Here is a 23,945-nt window from a genome sequence, read left to right as displayed (position 1 = left end):
CTGACTGTGATGACATGCATCAAACAATTCTGTATTTAATATTGTACACAACCTCCGGCCAGCAGGTGGCGGTGTAACTCTACCATGTGGCTCTGTGCTTTGAGGGAGTTGGGAGTAAGTTGTCCTGGTGGATAGACATATTTTGCAGTAGCTCTATAATAGTTAGTTAGTGTTAGTTGTTGTTATTTATTTATTCCAGTTACCTTTACCATGCAGTTGTTACATACTAAATTATTTAAACTAGATGTTTGTAGTGCATCATTCATATTGGCCAGTCTACAGAACATGACATGGTACCAAGAGTGATGATCGACCAAGAACAAAAAAATTCTACAACAATGCGAACAATTAAAGATAACTCCGAAGAAGAAAGAAAATGCAATTTGTTCACTTTTTTAAAAATATTTTTTATTCTCCTCGTTTTTCACATTTTCTCCCAAATTTACACTCAACAATAAACAATAATCAATAACAAATGCAATGCCAATCCCCATATCAATCATAATGATCCCATCCTCCCACCAAACCCCCAAACATTAGCCCACATGTTAACATAAACAAATGACAAAAAGGAATCAGGAATCACCCATAGTCACCATTAATACATACAGTCCCCCTCCCCCCCCCGAATGTTTGATGTAATCTAATTCTTGAAAGTGCATAATGAATAACGCCCATGAATCCTTCTCCACAGTTCAAATTTTTTTTTTATCAAACGTTTTATTAAGATATTTTTGGTATAGTATCAACAACATTATAAACAATATACATGAAACCATAAACATAGTGCAAGTCATTTACCTCCCATACAGGTAATGAACCTTATTAACCCCCTACTCTAATCTAAACTACTAACCCCTCCCCCCCCCCCCCCCCCCCCCCACGGTCTGCTGACGATTAATTTTCTGCAAAGAAGTCGACGAACGGTTGCCACCTCCGGGTGAACCCTAACAGTGACCCTCTCATGGCGAACTTGATTTTCTCCAAACAGAGAAAGCCAGCCATATCCGATAGCCAGGTCTCCGACTTTGGGGGCTTTGAGTCCCTCCAAGCTAATAGTATCCTCTCCGGGCTACCAGGGAAGTAAAGGTCAGAACGTCTGCCTCGTTCTCCTCCTGGATTCCCGGGTCTTCTGACACCCTGAAAATCGCCACCTCTGGACGCAGCGCCACCCTTGTTTTTAACACCGTGGACATGACATCCGCAAACCCCCGCCAAAATCCCCGAAGCTTTGGACATGTCCAAAACACATGGACATGGTTCGCTGGCCCTCCCACACATTTTGCGCATCTGTCCTCCACCCCAAAGAATCTGCTCATCCGGGCCACTGTCATGTGAGCCCAGTGAATAACCTTAAATTGTATCAGGCTGAGCCTGGCACATTAGAACAGTACAGCACAGAACAGGCCCTTCGGCCCTCGATGTTGTGCCGAGCAATGATCACCATACTCAAGCCCACGTATACCTATACCAGTAACCCAACAACCCCCATTAACCTTATTTTTTTAGGACACTAAGGACAATTTAGCCTGGCCAATCCACCTAACCCGCACATCTTTGGACTGTGGGAGGAAACCGGAGCACCCGGAGGAAACCCACGCACACACGGGGAGGATGTGCAGACTCCACACAGACAGTGACCCAGCCGGGAATCGAACCTGGGACCCTGGAGCTGTGAAGCATTTATGCTAACCACCATGCTACCGTGCTGCCCTATTCTACATGTTGTAGACGTGTTGACTATACTCAACGCGTCCACCCATAGATCATCCTCTATCTCACCTCCCAGCTCCTCCTCCCACTTGCGCTTCAGCTCCTCGGTCTGCGTCTCCTCTGACCCCATAAGTTCCTTGTAAATGTCCGAGTCGCTCCCTTCTCCTACCCACTCTCTGGAAACTACCCTGTCCTGAATCCCCCTTAGCGGTAGGAGCGGAAAGGTTGACACCTGTTTACGAAGGAAGTCTCGCACCTGCAGATACCTGAATTTGTTTCCCCTCGCCAACCCAAACTTCTCCTCCAACGCCCTCATACTCGGAAAGCTCCCCTCTATGAACACATCCCCCATCCTCTCAGTCCCCGCTCTCCGCCATAACTGGAAACCCCCCATCCATATTCCCCGGGGTAAACCGGTGATTATCACAGATTGGTGCTCAGACCGATGCTCCCACTGCTCCCACATGCCGCCTCCATTGGCCTCGAACTCTCAGGGCCGCCACCACCACTGGACTGGTGGAGTATTGTGCCGGCGGGAACGGCAGAGGCGCAGTTACTGATGCCCCCAAACTGGTGCCCTTACATGAAGCCGCCTCCATACGCACCAATGCCGACCCCTCCCTCACCACCCACTTCCTGATCATGACTATATTAGCCACCCAGTATTAGTTGCTAAAATGTGCGCCAGCCCGCCCTCTCCCCGACTCGCTGAAGCATTACCTTCCTTACTCGCGGAGTCTTGCCCGCCCAGACGAACCCGTGATCACTTTGTTGACCCACTTACAAAAGGACCGCGGAATAAAGATGGGTAGACACTGAAATACAAATAGGAATCTCGGGAGGGCCGTCTTCACCGTTTGCACCCTCCACAACGGAAGCGTGTCGCAATTCCAAAAATCGTCCTTCATTTGGTCCACCAGCCGGGCCAGATTCAATTTATGCAGCCGGTCCCATTCCTGCGCCACCTGGATGCCTAGGTACCTAAAGCATCCCTCCAGCTCTCCCAGTCACCTCTCCTGTCCCTTCGCCTAGACCACAAACATCTCACTCTTTCCCAATTAAGCTTATACCCTGAAAACTGGCCAAATTCCCCTAGAGTCCTCATGATTTCTTCCATCCCCTCTATTGGGTCCGAAACATATAGAAGCAGGTCATCCGCACAGAGCGAAACCCTGTGCTCCACACCAACACCACTCCCCCGCCTCCCCCCCTCCCCCGGACCAGTCCTCTCCAGCCCCTTGAGGCTCTCAGTGCAATTGCCAACGGCTCTATAGACAGCGCAAACAACAGTGGGGAGAGGGAGCAGCCCTGTCTCGTCCCCCTGTGCAGTCTACAATAGTCCAATGTTGTCCTATTCGTCTGTACACTTGCCACAGGAGCCTGATATAGTCGATAAAGCCCCACCCGAATCTGAACCGTCCCACTCTCTCTCACAGATAGTCCCATTCTACCCATCAAAAGCCTTTTCTGCATCTATTGCGATCACTACCTCCACCTCCCTACCTTCCGGGGGCATCATGATCACGTTTAACAACCTTCTTACATTGGCCACCAACTGCCTACCCTTAACAAACCCCGTCTGGTCCTCCCCAATAACGTCCGGAACACAATCCTCGATCCTGGAGGACAAAAATTTGGGCCAGCAACTCCGGGTTCTTGTCCACCTTAAGAATCAGCAAAATCGTTGCCTGTGACATCGTTGGGGACAGCACCCCTCTTTCCCTTGCCTCATTGAACATCCTCAACAACACTGGCCCCAGTATCCCCACGAACGTTTTATAAAACTCCACTGGGTGCCCGTCTGGACCCGAGGCCTTACCCAACTGCATGGGCCTTCAGACCCTCCACTATCTCTTCCAGCCCTTGGATTGATCGTTTAGGGCCCCCAGCCCTTCTACCCGCTCCCGTCCACCTTTGGGAAATTCAGTCCCTCCAAGAAGTGCCTCATCCCCTCCGGCCCCGTAGGGGGTTCCGACCTGTACAACCAACTGTAGAAATCCCTAAACGCCTTATTCACCCCTGCTGAATCTCCAACCAGGTTCCCATCTCCGTCATTTACTTTCCCTATCTCCCTCAGTTCAAATTTGACATTTTCAAGCATCAGCAATTCCAGCAGGTCCCCCCGCTACGCCAGGGCACAGGGTGGAGAGGTTGACCCTCACCCTAACAGGATCCGCCTTCGGGAGATCAACGAGGCAAAGGCTACAACATCTGCCTCCGGACTTGTTTCCAACCCTGGCTGGTCCGACACCCCGAATATGGCTTCCTGAGGGCCCAGGTCCAGTTTCATGTGCACCACTTTAGAGATTACCCTAAAAACCTCCTTCCAGTAATCCTCCAGCTTTGGACAGGACTAAAACATATGCCCCCACCCCCCGCAACATTCACGCACATCTACCCCCTCAAAGAGCCGCTCATCCTTGCCCTTGTAAGGTGTGCTCTATACATCACCTTCAGCTGTATCAGCCCCAACCTCGCACACGAGGTGGAGGCGTTCACACTCCGGAGCACCTCACACCAAAACCCCTCTTCCATATCCTCTCCCAACTCTTCCTCCCACTTTGCCTTGATCTCTTCCAGCGGCGCCTTCGCCTCTACGCAATTTGTTCACTAACCTTGTAAGCTACTGGCAACTGGTGCTCAATGTGCAGTAAAACCTCAAAGCCCAGGATGGAAGGCTTTAGATTACTGGTAGCATAAATGAGAATTGGTTGGTGTTTAAGCAGCAGTTCAAACACTATTTTACAGCCCTTGGTCTTCAGGTACAGCCCGACAAGAAGTATATCGCGTTTCTGCTCACTGTAGCAGGTCCCCAATCCATTGAAATTTTCAACACGTTTGTCTTCGAAAGTGAGGCAGATACCAAGAATGTCGACAAAGTTCTCGAGCAATTTGATCGGCATTGCTCTCCAAAAAAAAATGAAACCTTCAAGCACTATATATTTCACATGTGCACCCAGAACGCATGCCCGGCATTTGATTCTTTTCTAACCAACTTGCGGTTGAAGGCACAGTGGTGTAATTTGTCAGTTGTCAATGATCTGCGATCAGATCATATTCGAGATCTCCAATAATAAGGTATGCAAGAGGCTTCGCAAAAGAAACAGCTTCAACTCGAAAATGCTATCCAAATGTGTCACATTAGCGAGCTTGCAGCAAAGCAGATGAGCACAGTCAATTTCCGGCATTTTGGTGCAAAGGTAGAAGAGACGGCCAACGTCATTAGTGTGGTGACGCAGTCAAATTAAAAATGCAGTCCCAGCACAGGTGGCCATTCTGAAAGGCCGACGCGATCCGCCGTTTCATGCCAACGATATTTTCAAAAATGTATTTTATTACAAACATGTATCAAAACAGGTTACAGTGAAGAAACACTCCAGGAAACATGCTTCCCTGCAATCAACTATACAGTCTGTACAGATTTTTCCCCTTTTTCACCCTCCCCTATGACATACAGCCCCTCAAACACGGTCACAAACATCCCCCATCTTTCCTCAAACCCCCCTGAAAAGCCCCTTAACTCATACTTTATCTTCTCTAATCGCAGGAAATCATACAGGCCACCCAACCAAACCGCTACCACCGGAGGCGATGCCAACCACTACTCCAGCAACATTCGCAGCCATGTGACCAGAGAGGCGAAGACCAAGACATCAGCCTTCTTCCTCTCCATGAGCTCCAGCTTCTCTGAGACCCAAAATATTGCCACTAAAGGGTCCGGATCCAACTCCTCCTCCACTATCCTCGCTAAGACCGTGGACACTCCCGCCCAGAATCTTCCCAATTCCTCGCAACCCCAAACATGTGCGCGTGATTTTCTGGCCCCCTCCCACACCTCTCATGCTCATCTGCTACCCCCTGAAATAACCCACTCATTCTCACCCAAGTGATATGCATCCTTGAACTGCATTAGGCTCATCCTTGCACAAGAGGAGGTCCCGTTTACCCTTCGCAGTGCCTCAATCCATACTCACCAATTGATCTCCCCTCCCAACTCCGCTTTCTATTTCTCATTGATCTTGACCACCCGCTCGTCTCCCTGCTCCCCCAGCCACTTATATATATCCACAATTCTTCCCTGTCCTTCCACATCTGGAAGCAGCAGTCGCTTCAGAAGGCTGTATCCCGGCAACCTAGGGAACCCCCTCCAGACCTTTCGCGCAAAGCTCCAAACCTGCAGATATCCGAACTCACTCCCCCTCGGCAGCTGTACTCTCTCGCTTAGCTCCTCCAGACTGGCGAACCCTTCCTCCAAATACAGATCCCTCACCTTGACCAGCCCCACTTCCCTCCACCTCCTGTATACACTATCCATCCCCCCCGCCTGAAACTCATGATTCTCGCACAGCGACGTTAGCACAGACATCCCTTCCATCCTAAAATGCCTCAACTGATTCCATATCTTCACTGGGGACTGCACCACTGAGCTCCTTGAATACCTACTTGGAGCCATTGGTAATGCTGCCATCACCATAGCCCTCAAACTAGACCCCTTACAAGATTCCTCCTCCATCCTAACCCACTCTGTCCCTTCTCCATCCCACCACCGCCGCACTTTGTCCACATTCGCCGTCCAATAATAATAATGAAGCAATTTTGGCAATGCCAAGCACCCCTGCTGCCTCTGCCACTGTAACAGGGCCCATTTAATCCCAACGATGTGGCAAATGGCATTTGCCATGACAATGCCCAGCATTTGGAAAGGTATGCTCCAAATGTGAAAGAACAAATCATTTTGCTAGCCAATGTTTTTCTCGTCAAAAAGAGTAACAAACGAAAGCCATCAATACAGTTGATGAAGTGTGCCTCAAAGACATGTTCTTCATCGACATGATCTCTAGTGGGGACCAGTGTAGTCATTGCATGCAAAATGACAATGATGCAATGACAATTTGTAGCAACAGTGCAGTTAATGCAGAAACTCAAAAAAGATAAATGGACAAGTGCCATTAATGATAAGTGACACAGTAATAACTTTCAAATTCGACACAGGTGTGAGGGCCAACCTCATCAATTTGTCCGATGTCAAAAAGCTGAGAATTAAACCGCAAGTAGTCAACAAAACAGTATTCTTTAGACATTATAATAGAAATCAAATCATGTCGTTTAGAGCATGCTAGCTTGATGTCAATGTAAAAAACAGAATTTACACGTTGAAATTTTCCGTAGTGGCAGTGGAACATGAATCTCTGATAGGAGTAGAAGCGTGTGAGGAACTGTATCTAGTTAAACGGGTTTACAGTGCAGACAGCTCTGCAACAAGTCCACATGTCTCAGGAGACTTCATAATTAATGATTTTCCTGAAATTTTCCAAGGCACTTTACCTTATGTGGTAGTATGACTAGAGGTACTATGGTACCTGGGACTGTGAGCTACTATTGGTGGAGAAGCCTTGCTGCTCATTGGCCCAAGTGTTGCTTTCTCATTGGTCAAGACGAAGGTAGCTCCGCCCAATGAGGCGGGGTATAAGAACCCGTGTTTCCCAGCAGCCATCGTTCTTTCTGTACTCAAGCTGCTGGGGAAACATCTTGTAGATTAAAGCCTTCAATCCGGACTACTCCTTTGTTTCAGTGGTTATTGATCACGCATCACCTTACACGTACAAAATCCAATTAAAGGAGAATGCGAAGCCAGTGATTCATGCACTGAGACGTGTACGAGCTCCATTGAGAGACAAATCGAAGGTTGAGCTGGAGAGGATGACAGCTTTAGGCATCATTAAGTGCACAGAAGAACCTATAGACTGGGGTAAACTCTATGGTTTGTGTCAAGAAACATAATGGAGACTTACGAATCTGTGTGTACCCTAAAGATCTGAACCTCAACATTCAGAGAGAACATTACCCTCTACCAAAAAGGGAGGAAATAACATGCGAGATCGCAAGAGCAGCTTGTTTCAGTCAATTAGATGCGTCACAACCTTCTGGCAACTTAAATTAGATAGAGAAAACACACAGCTATGTACGTTCAACATACCCTTCAGAAGATATTGCATCTTAAGGTTGCCATTTGGCATAATTTCTGCTTCAGAGATTTTTCATCGTGCCATGGAGCACAAAGTTGAAAGGATTCCAGGAGTTTGAGTTTATGTGAATGACATAATCATTTGGGGATCAACATGGGAAAAACATGACAAACGCTTCTCAGGGTCCTGAGGAGCATTAAAAAAATGGCTTGAAGCTGAACAGGGGGAAATGTCAAATTGCTGTGCACGGTGTCACCTTCCTGGGAGACAAGCTCTCCGCAAAAGGCGTTCAGCCTGTTCAAGATAAAATAAGGGCAACCTTGCAGATGCCATATCCCTGGATAAAAAGTCATATTAAGAATGTTAGGGATGATAAATGTTGTGGGCAATTTCACTCCCAATCCTGCAGCTAAAATTGCACACCTTAGGGAAACTATAAAGAAAGATGCAACATTCCATTAGTCCACCAGCCATGAACTAGAATGGCAAGCATTGCAAGTTTCATTGACAACAGCGCCAGACCTAACATTTTTCGACCCAGCAAAAAAATACTAAATTCTCAACGGACTCATCAAAGGTAGGTTTGGGAGCAGTCCTACTCCAACAAGGTCTGGAAACAAACTGGTTTCTAGTAGCATACGCATCCAGATCAATGTCTGATACTGAATGCAGGTATTCGCAATTTGAAAAGGAATGCCTCGGCTGATTAATGGGCTCACAGAGTTCCATGCTTTTGTGAATGGCCTTCCATCGTTTGTAGTGGAAACTGACCACAAGCCATTGGTCGCTACAATTAAGAAAATTCTCAGCGAGATGTACCCAAGGATTCAGCGAATCATCATGAAGTTGCAACAATATGATTTTGAGCTGATTTATACACCGACCGGCTGGCATCTCATTGTTGTTGATACACTATCTAGAGCTGCAAGCATAGAGGAAACACACCAGTTGGATGAGGACGTGCAGGTCCATGTAAACCTGGTCGCTGAGTGTCTGCCAGTATCTGACAACAAGTCAAAGAAAAAATCACCAAAGACATGGGGCGGGATTCTCCAATAATGGGGCTATGTCCCCACGCCCATGAGGAAACGGGCACGAATCACTCTGGACATTTTTCTAGAAAGTCCAGAGTGATTCTCCGTTTTGAAGGGACTTGCAGGGCCCCGAAGTAGTCCACACAGCTCCAGCTGCCAATACGGGGCCCTGCACTTCCACGAATGGGTCAGCGCAATATGGCGGACCCATACAGCCCCCCCCCCCCCCCCCCCCCCCCCCCACAATCATGCTCGCCCGCTGATCGATGGGCCCCAATTGTGAGCCTGGCCGTCCTGGAGGCCTCCTCCCCCGGTGACGGATCCCCCCCCCCCACCAGGGTGGTCGCAGACTGGGTCCACAGCCGCCACTCCGAGCGCTCGCCGGGAGGAACCATGAGTGAAACATGCCGGCGGGAACTCGGCCAGCTGCCGGTGGAGAATTGCCGCGGGGGCCGCTTTCAATGGCTGCCGACCAGCACCGTGTCGACCGTGCGCACCCGACTGGCGGCGATTCTCTGGTTTGCGGGAAGGTGTGAGACCCGATAGCGGGTCTGACGCCCCATTCTCCGCCCCCATGCTGAGCACAATTTCGGGCGGAGGCTCAGAGAATCCTGCCCACAGTCTTGCAGAAGGTGAGAAAATATATCCACGAAGGATAGCCTAAAGGCTCCTGCTCAGGTTTTTATAATATATGAGCAGAGTTACGTGATGTGAATAGATTTTTGCTGCGGAAACAACAAATTGTGATTCCGCAGTCACGAAGGTCAATGATCCGAACAAAATTCCATGAAAGGCACCTGGGGACGGAAAAGTGCAAGCGTCAAGCCAGTGAGGCAGTTTATTGGCCAGGGATAAACCACAACATTGAAATGATGGTGGATAACTGTGAAACTTGTCAAAGGTTTCAATACAAACAAAGCAAAGAGCCGATGCATATGGGTGAGATAGTCACAACTCCATAGCAAAATGTTGGCATGGATCTCTTTCACTTTAATGGAAAAGGATACATCCTGGCCACAGACTACCTTTCTAACTATCTGGAGATAGCACAGCTGACGAATTCCACGGCCAGATGTGTCATTAAGAAAGTTAAAGAGATTTGTGCGCGTCACGAATATAATCATGAGTGACAATGGTCCAACTGTTTTGACAGTTATGAGTGGACAGACTTTGCACGGTAGTATGATTTCAAACACGTCACCTCGCTTCCTTTTTACCCTCAGTCGAATGGTACGGCTAAGGGCAATCACGTTGTTACATATCTCCGGAAACAAGCATTAGATAGCCGAGATGACACCTATCTCGTGCTCCTAAGTTATTATTCTGCATCACTAACCAATGCGCTTTCACCAGCTCAGTTGCTGATGAACAGGCAACTGAGAACAACCGTGCCCTATATTCCTCAAGAACCAGTGAACCATACATTGGAGAGGCAACTGATCTCTCAAAATAGGAGGCAAAAGGGATTTTTCGATAGATCAGCGAAAAGACTCCAACCATTACAGCCAGATGGCATGATCAGACTGGAAGATTCCAAAGGGAATGGATGGTTTAAGTATGCAAAGGTACTGTGACAGGCAGGTCCAAACTCATATGTCATCATCAGGGATAAAGGTATTGTCTTATGAAGGATCTGAAGAGCTCTGCTGAAAGTTCAGCAACCTTTCGTAATACAAACACAGAAAAAATAGGTAGCGGTCCTAAGAGAGCTGAAGAAGATACAATGCAGCATACAGAGCAACAAGATACAGACACAACAATACAAGAAGAATACCAAGCGGTATCCACAATTATAAAGGAAGATTAAGTAACTTCACAAGTTCAGCAGCCACTCAGAAGATCAACGAGTTTAGGATGTAAACTTGAGAGACTGAATTTGTGATGAACTATATATAGTTAAATGTTTTAAATTTATTATGCATATCATATTGAATTGTAAAAATTATTTAATCAATGTAAATAACTAAATTTTCCAAAGGAAAGGGGATGTGATGCTATGCAAAAAGCAATTCTGTATATGAACTTGTGCACGACCTCTGACCGGCAGTGTGGCAGTGTAACTCTACCATACGGCTCTGTGCCTGGGTGAATTGGGAGTAAGTCGTGCTGATGGATAGATGTATATTGCAGTAGCTCTATAATAGTTAGTGTTAGTAGTTTGTTATTTATTTATTCCAGTTATCTTTATCACGCAGTTGTTTTATAATAAATTGTTTAAACTAGATGTTCTGTAGTGCATCATTCATATTGGCCAATCTACAGAAAATGACACTGACCACAGAGGGAGAAGATGCCCCGCAGCAAGACAACTAAAGTAAGGCTGCACCCTCAAAATCTATGGTCTCCAGAGGGCGGCCTCCAAGGTCATCTAAGACAACAAGGCAAAGTGATCAGCAGGTTGCTTGCACCCCTGCTCCGGACACTGGGGGAAGAGAATGTAAGATAAAGAAGTTTTGATTTCACATTCTATATGTAGTTCACTTGTACTTTAATGAGATCTGAATTATAAATTTAGATTACCCAATTATTTTTTCCAATTAAGGGGCAATTTAGTGTGGCCAATCCACCTACTCTGCATATTTTTGGGTTGTGGGGGCGAAACCCACGCAGACACGGGGAGAATGTGCAAACTCCACACAGACAGTGACCCAGAGCCGGGATCGAACCTGGGACCTCAGCGCCGTGAGGCGGTTGTGCTAACCACTAGGCCACCGTGCTGCCCTGTAACATTCCTTATGAATCGAATAGGGTGGGATATAATCGAATACCTCTTCCCTTCCCTCGTCACTCACATCCTCCCCCCATAATCGTTGACACCCTCAGAAGTTTTATTTGATCTCCCCACCTTCACCCTTCAACCCTTCCCCATCATCTTCCTTCCCATGCAAGCGACTGTCATAGACCCCAACCTCCCAAAAAGCTACCCCATTACAATTGACATGCCCCAGCCCCCCACACTCATCCTGTTGACCACCAGAATCCGTATCATCTTCCACATCCCCTCCAACAACCCTCAGCGCCTCGTCAGCCCATCATCACCACACCGTCACACTCCATTGGCTCCTATGACCTACTTCTCTGTTTAAGTGTCACCATCTCATCCTATCACCGGCACCCAGAGTATGCCCCACAAACTCCTCCATGACTCTACAGATCCCTCCGTCTTAACCCCTGCCCCTCTTTCCCCCATGAGTCCATACGTCAACATCCCACCCTGTTCGTAATCACCTGCACAGCCCCCATGTTCCTTTACCTCTGCATAACAGCCCCCTACCTGCACTCCACACCACCACCCTCCCACTCCATACCACACCACCTACTCTACTACCCGTGCAGAATCTCTCTCTTTCACCTCTGCCATCTCCTGGATGCTACTGTGCAGAGAGGATCCACATGGTTGATGGCCCACCCATTCCCTGCTGCTCATGGTGTTCCAGGGTCCGGTTGCTGGAGGCCTCTATTTTACCTTCGAATCTCTGACCCTTTGCCATCTTCACGTAAGTGCCGATATGTACTCTGGACTGGCTTGATTCCCGCTGGTGGCACAGGCGGTCGGACGGTTGGGTGGTGGGGGTGGGGGAGGGGGCGGGGGGGGGGGGGGGGGGGGTGGTTGATGGGGAAGGGGGTGGAGGTTGGTGGGGAGGGGAGATTCAGGTTGGGCCTTCATCGTCATCATATTAATGCAAATTGGCCTGTGTTGGGAAGGCAACCTGCCATGCGATGGAACTTCTCTTCATCATTTTACACCAGAGGGCAAATCAATTTTTCAGTTCCTGCTGCATTTCACCCCCTGCCCACCATTAAGCCCACACAGAAGTGGGGTGGGATCTGGAAATTTCCACCCTCCCTTTTCTTTCAATCTTTCTTTCTCCCCTCTTTGTAACTTGTGCTGTTTCATTTCCATTTCTTTAACTCTTTCAAGTTCAATTGTTTTTTCATTTCTATTTCTTTTTCAAACTCAAGTTCCTTCATTTGCAACTGAATTCTGGCTAACTCTAGCTGGGTACACCAATTTAAGACTTTCCTTTTAATTGTAAATACTGAGAAATGTATTTAATCATGTTATCCTTATGACATCCTGCTTTAATTTCCGCAGTCAATTCATCTACAAACTCTCTTAGTGTGGACATACTCAGGGATTTCAAAAAAATCCACAATTACATCTTCTACTCCGAGAAAAGTTTTAGCAAGTCTGAGCCATTTTTGAGTTACAAATAGTGTAATGTTTTTTAGAAAATCCTGTCCCTTATGCCCAGCATCTTCATATATTGTTTTTTTAAATGTTTCACAGATCCCACTTAAATTCAAGGATTTTTGATTCTGCACTTTGCTACAATCCTAGCTGCCTGTACAATCATAGAATCGCTACAGTGAAGAAAGAAGTCATTCAGCTCATCGAGTCTGCACACACCCTCTGAAAAAGCACCCTGCCCAGGCCCTCACCCTATCCCCGTAACCCCACCAAATCCGCGCATTTTTGGACACTAAGGGGCAATTTTTTTTTCTCATGGCCAATTCACCTAACCTACACATCTTTGGACTGTGGACGGAAAATAGAGCACCCGGAGGAAACCCACGCAGACACGGGGAGGACGTGCAGACTCCACACAGTCACCCAAGGCCAGAATTGAACCCGGGTCCCTCGCACTGTGAGCCAGCAGTGCTAACCACTCTGCCACTGTAGAATCAATGGAGTCAAGTAACTGAACAAATTTGTAGGAGTCGGCTGATGAACTTTTAATGCAAAGAATTTTTTTAAATCAAAACAAGAAAATGAACTGTATTACAGCAGACAAAATGGTTGAAAAGATCTCAATAAAAATGCAAGAAGACTATTCAAATTCCCACTATTCATTTACCCCAGCGATACCTTTACAGACACCAGTAAAGAGTTACCACTAGCTTGATACAAAGGGACTTGGGACTTGCACATTTAGACAGTTTCCTTTTGGTAAGTTCCTGAGCATGCACTTGATACTTCTTGTCGAACTCTCCCCGAAAAAACAACTCACTTTTTCACCAATTGTGGAGGAAATAAATGAGTACCCTAAACTCAGTCTTCCTGGAGCACCTCTGCTAAAATGATCGCTTTACTGAATGCATTAACTGATTATTCAGGTAACTACTGTCCCACTAGCATTGCAGTTTTTCTTGTCAAAACGCTGACTTCTTTCTCTCAGACACACACACTGGGCGCTATTCTCCGCTTCCCACTCCGTGTGGGAGAATCGCGGGAGGGCCCCCTGACAAATTTCACGCCCCCCCTCGCGCCCCCCGCGATTATCCCCCCCCCCCCCAGCTCGGAAGAATCGGCGCTCGCCGTTTTTCACAGCGACCGGCGATTCTCCGACCCGGATGGGCCAAGCGGCCTGCCGTTCGTGACCGTTTCACGACGGCGGCAACCACACCTGGTCGCTGCCGTCGTGAAACGGGTGTGGTGATGCCCGTTTGGGGCTTGTAGGGGTCCTGGTGGGGAATGAGCGCCACGACAGTACTCGGGAGGGGACAGGCCCGCGATCGGTGCCCACTGATCGTCGGGCCGGCGTCTCAATCGGACGCACTATTTCCCCTCCGCCGCCCCGCAAGATCAAGCCGGTTCGATCGGTCAGCGTCGTGACGTCAGCCGCGCATGCGCGGGTTGGAGCCGGCCAACCTACGCATGCGTGGCTGACGTCATTAGGCGCGCCGGCCGCGTCATTCTCGGTGCGATGCCCCGGCAGCCGAGATTTACGGAGCGGCGCTCCTAGCCCCGCCGGGAGGGGAGAATAGGGGGCGAGGAGCGGCCTCCGAGGCCGTCGTGAAACTCGGCCGAGTTCACGACGGCCCTCCCGATTTTTCCCGGGAGCGGAGAATTCCACCCAGTGTACTCTCTCTCTCTCTCACTCTCCACTCCTGCCTTTTTCCATCTGTGTCACTGGATCACTGTTATTGGGCAACAGTAACGTTTGGTTTCCACCTTTTGCTTTGTTTCCTGAACCACTGAACTTTTAGCCCCATTAACTAATTTCTTTAAATTCACAGATTGTAAAACCTCATTAAGATGTTTATATACAAACAAACCCAAAAGACCTGAAACATTTCAGTTATAATCCAAATTCCGAGGCAGCAAGATTTGTTAAAATAATAGAAATTAAATTGAAACCATTTTTATCTTTTTTAACACACACATAAATTTCTGTACAATACTAAACTTATAGAACAGATTTTCTTTTCAGTTCATAGACACAGACTGTTTTTTGTTTAAATTTTTGAAGGGCTGACCACTTAGATAACTTGACAGCTTGATATTTCTATAACCCTTTTCTACCCTTTATGAGGATTTATGTCGAATCAAAAAATTGATAACTTAGTCACTGCAGAATATGGCCCTCATTCCAGCAAAAGTAGGGGGCTTGATTCTTGATTCTGGGGCTATGTTCCCACGCCGATGTGGGAACGGTGGCATTATACGACAGAAAAACTGGCGCAAAACGGCCACTGATTCCCCCTTTTTGCTGGGGGCTAGCAAGACGGCAGAGAAGAGCACCAGGCTCTAGCTGCTGATACACCCCGGAGAATTGCCGTGTCCAAGGCCGTGCATGAGCACCGCGGCGGCCTACTGCGGCCACGCTCTGCAACATGGCAAAGACCGCTCACGGACCCGGCCGGCGAAATAGTCCCCCCCTTCGGCCAGCTCACGCGCCCCAGACCACCCCGCACAGTGCCTCCAGCTCCGAATAATTTTCCCCCTTGCCCCGGATCGGCCCTCCCCCGACTGTGGCGGTGCTGGACTGAGTCCGCAGCCGCCATGCTGAGTTCCCGACAGGCGAGACCACACATGTCCCACGCCGTCTGCCCTCCAAGGGTTGGTGGCGGAGCATCAGGGGGCAGGCCTCAGGCAATGTCCTGAATACTCCTAGAGTACGCCGCTTTGGAGGGGGCAGAACATCACAAAAGCGGCACCACCCCCGATCTGGTCGGGAACTTGGATTCTCCGGCCATTCACCGAATGCGATTTCGGTGTCGGTAACAGGAGAATCCAGCCAGGGTTTCAGTACTGAGTTCAAATGGCATTGCTAAATTCAGGCTGGCCCCATGTCCAAGTCACATCCCACCCCATTTACCCTGCTGGCAAAATAGGACCGACTTGAAATAGGGGCAGGACTTACAGATTCAGGTTCCACAAGCCATTTTTAAAGATCCCTGGAGTTCCCGTGACCCTGCAAAACTTTAGACCTTGAATTCACCTTGGTGACTGACCTCTTTGTCCTCTGAAGGGCAATAATGATGCCCATTTTGCAATAATGACCAGAACTCTATACCGTACTCAAGATGCTGGGAATAACTATGACTCTGGTGTTTGACGATTTTTACCAGGGTCGGAACCTCCACGTTGGTGATCCTGGAAACATCCTCTTTGTGTGTGGATGTCTGTAACAGTGGACACTTCGGCTGTTGCTGTTGATTGGTTTCCTGAACATAAAGGGGATGGCTAATCCGACTGTTGCGAATCGTTATCCTTGGAAGATCTGCGGAATTATTAGGTGTATAAAAATGGCTAGCCCCTTCGGGTTGGAAATAGCCGGTTGGGAAGTGACCTGGTTAAACAACGTCCCCCGCAACTGTGTCTAGTGTGGCTGGTTGTTGCGATAAGTGTGCATGTTGCAGTGGTGCTTGTCCTAGAAGATTGGATTAGATGTTAAAGGTGCCTCCACCCAAATTGAGGAGGTAGAATTAAGACCTGCTAAGAGCTATTAAGGAACCCGTGTGATGCGACCATCAATTCAACCAGAGACACGAGTTGGAGTAAACTGTGGCTTTAATCGGCTTACAACTGAGCCTGCCTGCGACTATGCTGAACTGAAGGCGGACTGTAGGACCGCAGCACTTATACTTCCTGAAGGGGGTGGAGCCGAGGGCGGAGCCCTGTACATGCTCCTCATCTCCCCCTGTGGAGGGTGGAAGAGGCACAGGCTCGTTTAGAGCGTGTTGTGAAGGAGGATCGAGGCGAGGATGGTGAAAGCCCAAGATGATGCGTTCAAAGACTCCCCCCCCCCCCAGTTAAGTTTCCAAGTCATCGAAATCTAGATGAACAGCTCGGCGAGGCTGAGAAGTTACTGGAAGGTAGGAGCAGTCAGGAGAAGAAAGCAAGGTGTGTCAGTCTTTTTGAAAGTACTATTGAGATGATTAAGGAGAGCCAGCCAGTGAAGACAAAACAGAATCCCAAGAGGCGGAAGACTCAATTTGAAAGTAATAGCAAGAAAATCGCATGTAAGAAGCAGCTAGTATTTAAAATGGTGAGATTTAGAGCAGTCCAAACACTCTTTACTAAAGATCGTAGGAAGTTAGCTGAGCAAATTATGGGTGCCCCATCGATCCTGAAGTGCCCCTTCAGTATAACTGAGCTGGAGGAGAGCTTTAGGCAAAAATTGTCATCGCCAAATGACACAGAAAACCTAACAAGATTAGCGAGATATAAGGAGAGCAGGCAGTATGTCCCTCTAGCAGAGCCAATCACAGGGAGGTAATAGATGGAGCCCTCAGGTCGATAGATAAAAGCACGGCAGCCAGATCTGATGGCATGAAGGTTGAAGGTATCTTAGATATCCAGGCAGAGTATCAGGATAGATTTCCCAAATTGCTATCCCTGTGGTTAAAGTCAGGCTCCATACCATTGGCTTTGAAGAAGTCATAGTTTCAATCCCCAAGACAGAGGACGCTGAAATGTTGAAACTCATTGACAACTGAATCAATGGACATGTCACTGGACCCAGTGATATGATCGTCGACGCACTACAGGGGATAGAGCATTACAGAACAGGTGGGTTGTCTGCGTGGCCTTAAAGTCCTCCGATAAGTAGAAGAGTTTCTCAGGGGAAAGTATGGAGATGGGCAGGGATTGACAAAGTGGAGAGAGTTAAGCCACTGAACAGGTATGTGGAATGGAGGAAAGTGGAATTCACAAGGTAGTCATCCTTGCAATGCCAGGGTGTCGGTGTGTCATACTATAAGAATGCCGAGCTGTCTCATTCGTGGTTGAGGCTTCACTTTCACATCAAGCGTTCAATACTCATCAAGAGCCAAAAAGAACAAAGAAAAGTACAGCACAGGAACAGGCCCTTCGGCCCTCCAAGCCCGTGCCGACCATGCTGCCCGACTAAACTGCAATCTTCTACACTTCCTGGGTCCGTATCCCTCTATTCACGTCCTATTCATGTATTTGTCAAGATGCCCCTTAAATGTCACTATTGTCCCTGCTTCCACCACCTCCTCCGGCAGTGAGTTCCAGGTACCCACTACCCTCTGTGTAAAAAACTTGCCTCGTACATCTACTATAAACATTGCCCCTCGCACCTTAAACCTATGCCACCTAGTAATTGACCCCGCTACCCTGGGGAAAAGCCTCTGACTATCCACTCTGTCTATGCCCCTTATAATTTTGTAGACCTCTATCAGGTCGCCCCTCAACCGCCGTCGTTCCAGTGCGAACAAACCGAGTTTATTCAACCATTCCTCATAGCTAATGCCCTCCATACCAGGCAACATCCTGGTAAATCTCTTCTGCACCCTCTCTAAAGCCTCCACATCATTCTGGTAGTGTGGCAACCAGAATTAAACACTATACTCCAAGTGTGGCCTATCTAAGGTTCTATACAGCTGCAACATGACTTGCCAATTCTTATACTCAATGCCCCGGCCAATGAAGGAAAACATGCCGTATGCCTTCTTGACTACCTTCTCCACCTGTGTTGCTCCTTTCAGTGACCTGTGGACCTGTACACTTAGATCTCTCTGACTTTCAATACTCTTGAGGGTTCTACCATTCACTGTATATTCTGTATATTCACTGTATATTCCCTACCTGCATTAGACCTTCCAAAATGCATTACCTCACATTTGCTTTTACTCCGTTGTAATTTATATCCCACCAGGTGCACTCTGTCTAGAGGGCGGCAGATCAACATGTCGTAGATGCGAAGCCCCTTTTGAGTCATTGGCTCATATCTCCGTGGCGTGTCCTTCCGTGAAGAATCAAACGTCATAATAAAATTTGAGACAAGTTCCAAATTTTTTTCGCCAAATTTGTGTGGAGGTCGTACCTTGAACCAAAGCTAGTTGATCAGAAGGGAGGGCTTTGGAAACCGGACATGATCTTCATCAAGGTTGCGGTTGTCGATGTCACCGTCAGATGGGAACACAATAACCAATCATTGGAAAGAACGTGGGCGAAAGGCAGCATAAATATCAATACCTTCGCAAAGAGATTGTGGGATTGTCGGGAGGGTCCACTGTTAAAGTTTTTGGTTTCATAGTGGGGGCCAGATGGACATGGCTAAAAGAGAACAATAGTTCCTTCGTGTGCAGCGCTACAAGACTTTTGGCCAGCTAGTTTCACTACTGGCCCTGCCTTTAACTGTTGAACCACAGATTTTTGGGGATCAGTGAGTGGCAGGGTAGTTCAGGTTCCCGACAAGATGTCATCAAATGACATGGTAATGGACTTTAAAATCACCAAATCCCCAGTTGACGGTATGGTGAGTCAATTTTTCAACGTTTAAGTTGTTGGTTAAAGTCATTAAATCATTATTAAATATAATATTAATGTTAATTAGTTATTAAATATTTAAATTGTTGAATCTGTTAAATGATTGCATCATAAATGTTAATAGAGTTAATTATGAGTGTTAATTGTAATGTAAATTTTTAGTATTAAAACAACATGATCAAATGATGTTTAAAATGGGTCAGCTTTAAGACCACTAACCATGAATGGTAGCCCGGCTCCTAGTTGCTGCTAAGAGTGACAATCCTCGCTTGGTGAGTTTAGTACGGTAGGATGTCCATCTTTCGTTCTCCATATACCATTTTAGGAGATTGTCGTGGGTGAGCCACGTAAACACTCAAAAAGGACAACCCCGGTTGTTGTATACCACCAACCATATTTTTAAAAGTAATTGTCAGCCCATGAAGACTGGGCCAGAGATGAGGATTTAAAATCCTTCTCCTTGGTAGGCTGCCAGCCAAGGCGAATGAGCCCCACCTGCCCAGCACCAACTGGTTTTGAGGTACCCGTCATTCACATTCACATGATTTTTACGATTGGCAGTCGGATTCTTTGTGGGAGGAGGCATGGAAATTATAATTATTCCCTAAAAATAATTACTCAAATCCTTAAGCTATTAATATCTAATGAGTATGGTGGCAGTGCAGAAAGTCTCCATGGAAGAACTCTTGTGGATTATTAATTTGGTTTAGATAAGACAGAACTGACAAGTGTTATCATACCACTCACTGAAATGAACTGTTGATGCATATTACATGGGTGTTACCATGCTTGCATTTCATTACTTTGTGCCGGAATCCCAATATTTCATCAGGCCTGCTGCAGGGGTGGGGAAGGAGGGTGGCGAGTGTGGGAAGATGAAGGGGAAGGGAGGTAAACATGCGCAGAGCTTGTACAAGCCATCCTTATTCTGAAGCAGGACTACAAATCAATTTACTGTTAATCTAATTGAATGCATAGGAAGATCTTCTGTGGCATTGCTCGTGGTAGTCAGAGAGAGTGTGTAATTTTAAAAGAGTATAAAAATAGGACTAAATAACATAGCAGACAAGCTTCCTCAAATTAAACACATCCTGTGTTTTTCCATTTATTGACATAGATGTACTATAACAAGGGGCGCAATCTATCTGAAAAAAGAGTCCTTTCTGGGCGGGATTAGCAGGGCCCCGCTATCTAACGGCACTCTCGCTTTTTTAGTGCCAAGATAGGGAACCCCCCCCCCCCCACACACACACTGAGACCACACTCGGCGTAATTTCCAGCTCGCCAGAGCTCCTCCATGCCAGAAGAGATCCGGGTGTGATTTAAAAATATCATCCCGATTTCTCGAACCCCGCCCGAGGAAACGCCCGGAACCACCCCCCCCCCCCCCCAACTCAGCGATAATCGATTAATCCACCCCCCACCCCCACCCCACATCCCATCTAACATGGCAGGCCACCCCTGTGCCCGATCCTGACGTAGGAAAAATGCTACCATGGTACCTTGGCACTGCCAAATTAGCATCCTGGCAGTGCCACTGCCAGACTGGAAATGCCACCTGAAATCCTGGAAATGCTAGACTGGCACCTGGGTGGCACTGACAGAGTTCCAGGGTGGCACTTGCACTGTCAAGGGGCCTGAGTGGCACCAGCAGTGCCAGGGTGCCACCCTGCCCAGAGGCCGACCACACGGGGACCTTTGATGGACTGGGAAACCCCCCCCCCCCTCCCCCACCCGATACCGTTCCACCTGGTCCCTGTTTGTGGGGACCAGTACTGAATGGTGCCTGGCTGGGATCTCCTCAGCGAGGCCAATAGATGCCATTTGGATATTAGATCCTGCGCAAGCACGGCTTAGTGGGTTCTTAAATTCACTTGGCCTTGCAAGACAGATTGTGACTCTCGCGAGATCTAACCAGATCCATTGAGAATCCCGGGGGAGGCCTCTCCAGTGCCACCACATTCTACCTGCTGCCATTGAGTGCGTCGGTGTCAGGAGCAGATTTGGAAGAACTGGAGACCGCCATAGTCTCTTGGATTCAGGACCCAGGTTTGGCTCCAGCGCTGCCGCCTCCCTGACGGTGCCCATATGCCCATGGGAGATTCCATCGGACTGAGGGGCAGTTAGATTGAGCTCCAGAGGCCTTTGAGTCACCTGGCACTGCCAATCCTGGAAGCCCTCAGCCATGGTCGTCACAGACTGAACCATGCCTTGGACACTACCACTCAAGGCGCAGACGTCATGCTCCAGGTTTTTCACTACGGTTGCCACCCAAATAGTGTTGGCCTTGGTGCCACGCATTGTCGGCACCATCTACTGCTCCTGCGGCCTTTGGGACATCTCCAATCAGCCTTTCAGTCACTGGAATGCTGCAGGCAACCCCTCCAGAAACTCATATCTGTGTCCTATCATCTGTATCAGCTCTGGGAAAACCTTGTTGTGTCCTGAGATCCAGCAGACCTCCCACGGCTGACTCCCTTGGATTTTCCTGCCTTGGATGTGTATCAGCAACTATGTAGTGCTCACCACTTGTGAATCCTTCGCTTTTTAATTGTTTGAAACAGAAAATCAGGCAAAAGCTGTCTGTCAAAATGGATTGAAGATTGGGGGCAGTAACATTACAACTCTAGGAGATCCACTGAAGGGAGTGTTTCTTTGTAAATATTCAGACTTCCTTCAAACCACACCATGGTATCATGGGAAGTGTGGCTGTATTCTCATTTTTAAAACAATTAAGGGTAGAGTGAAGCCCATGATTGAAAATTGCACACCAGATTTGACCGGGCCATCCGCTGGTTACAACTGCAATGTTTCTACAATTGTGCCCTCGAAGCCTGTCCACTAATGTTGCTACCGAGGTGTGTGTCACTATGCTGATGAAAGGTTCAGAGATTGCTGTGACGTCTCGCCGGTGGTCTCCTCGAAGTTCTCCTCCAAGGTGGTCTCTTGGGAGGTGGGAGGAGCAGGTGGGATGGCCCGGCCTCATCAGATAGAGACAATGGATATGTGGTCAGTGAGAGAGGGAAAGATCATTTTTTCTGACTACTCGCAAGACAGGTCATCTGGGTGAAGGGATAGTGGATCCTCACCTCACTGGCTGAAGCCAACCTCACTGTTGGTGACTTCTGTCTCCTCAGCCTACCCCACAATTTCCAGGGCCCGTTCCTCATAGGAGAGTACACAAATCTCTGGGTCTCCGCCCCCGCCCTCCCCCCCCCCCCCCCCCCCCATCTTGGCCCGTTCCTGTTTATTATGGGCTACCTTCTCCTGCGTGAAGGGGTTATACTGGTGGGTGCCAGGCGGTTCTGAGGAACAAGCACCATGGGGGTTCCGAGGAACAAGCAGGTGCGAGGTGTGAGCCAGTGAATTGGGAGCGGGTTTGGGAATTTGAAGGATGGCAGGCGGATGCCAGAAGAGAGGTTGTGACTTAACCTTGCTGCTCATTGGAGGTTGGTTGGCTTCTTCCAAAATTGGTCGGCGGCCCTCCTCGTCATGCTGTCCGCACTGATACCTGCTACCCTGCTGGTGGTCCTCTGACCCCCTCTGGGGAACAGGATGGCCCACCTCTCATCCACAGCATCAAGATGCCTTGTTAGGTCGCCATCCCCAAAGCGAGGAGCAGGGCTGTGCTCTGCCGTGGTTTTGTGTTGACTAGGAGTGAGTAGCGAGGGAGTGCTTAAAAGTGGCTCTCCCTTGTTAGCGGCGAGCTGCTGAGGCATAAGTCGGGCCAGTAATGGCGAGAATCTCATGGGGGCACATTTTTGGCACTAAATGCCGTTGAAAATGGGCCGCAATCTCGCCAACACAGCATCGCGAAACACCCTGCTAAACATGACCAAAACCTTTGAAACTTTTCCGTTGAATCGCTCCCTACATTTATAAAGACATGGTGGGTCAAAAGGTTCAGAAGAACCAGGACAGTGAAGCAAGTTCGTAATCCACAAGAAGTCCTAAATTGTCAATGTCTCAAATAGCAAACTCCTCCTGCCTGTCCTCATGTGCTGCTCCCAGTTTAGAAATGTGGACATGAGGTGTGAATGTGAGTGACTAGCAGCTCAAAACCAAATAGCTCTGGCCAAGTGGGACTCATCAGCCTTGGCTGGCAGATTATCAAGAGAAAGATTTTAAATCCCCAGCTATGGGCCAAGTTTTCATGGGCTGGCAGTGCGGAAGAACACGGAGATTGCTGGGTAGCGATGGAGAAAGGCCAGCTGAGGCTCTCCAGCAAGGTTAGCAGTTCATCTACGAGAAGGACAATTCCCAATTAAAGCCGTCACCAAAGCATAAAGCAACTGACTGTAGGGTCTCTGAGAGCCGATGGTGGTCCACCTGAAGTTTTCAAAGATAAAGGAACTCACATGTTCCGGAAACTCACAAGCATCTTCTGCTGAATCTGAAACCAAGACCGGCAGAAGGCAGAGAGTGGGGACAAAGGGGTCTTTTTCAGGATGGCAGTCGATGACTAGTGGTGTTCCACTGGGGTCAGTGTTGGGACCACAGCTATTTACGATATGCATTAATGATCTGGAAGAAGGAACTGAGGACATTGTTGCTAAGTTTGCAGATGATACAAAGATATGCAGAGGGACAGATAGTGAATGTGCAGGTTCATGTGGTGGTTAGGAAGGCAGATGAAATTCATGTCAAGAGGGCTAGAATACAAGAGCAGGAATGTACTGTTGAGGCTGTACAAAGCTCTGGTCAGAC

The sequence above is a fragment of the Scyliorhinus canicula genome, chromosome 6 (genome assembly GCF_902713615.1).
Source record: "Scyliorhinus canicula chromosome 6, sScyCan1.1, whole genome shotgun sequence".
Lineage (NCBI taxonomy): Eukaryota > Metazoa > Chordata > Chondrichthyes > Carcharhiniformes > Scyliorhinidae > Scyliorhinus > Scyliorhinus canicula.
The sequence above is the reverse complement of the archived record's forward strand: the minus strand, read 5'-3'. Positions refer to the sequence as shown.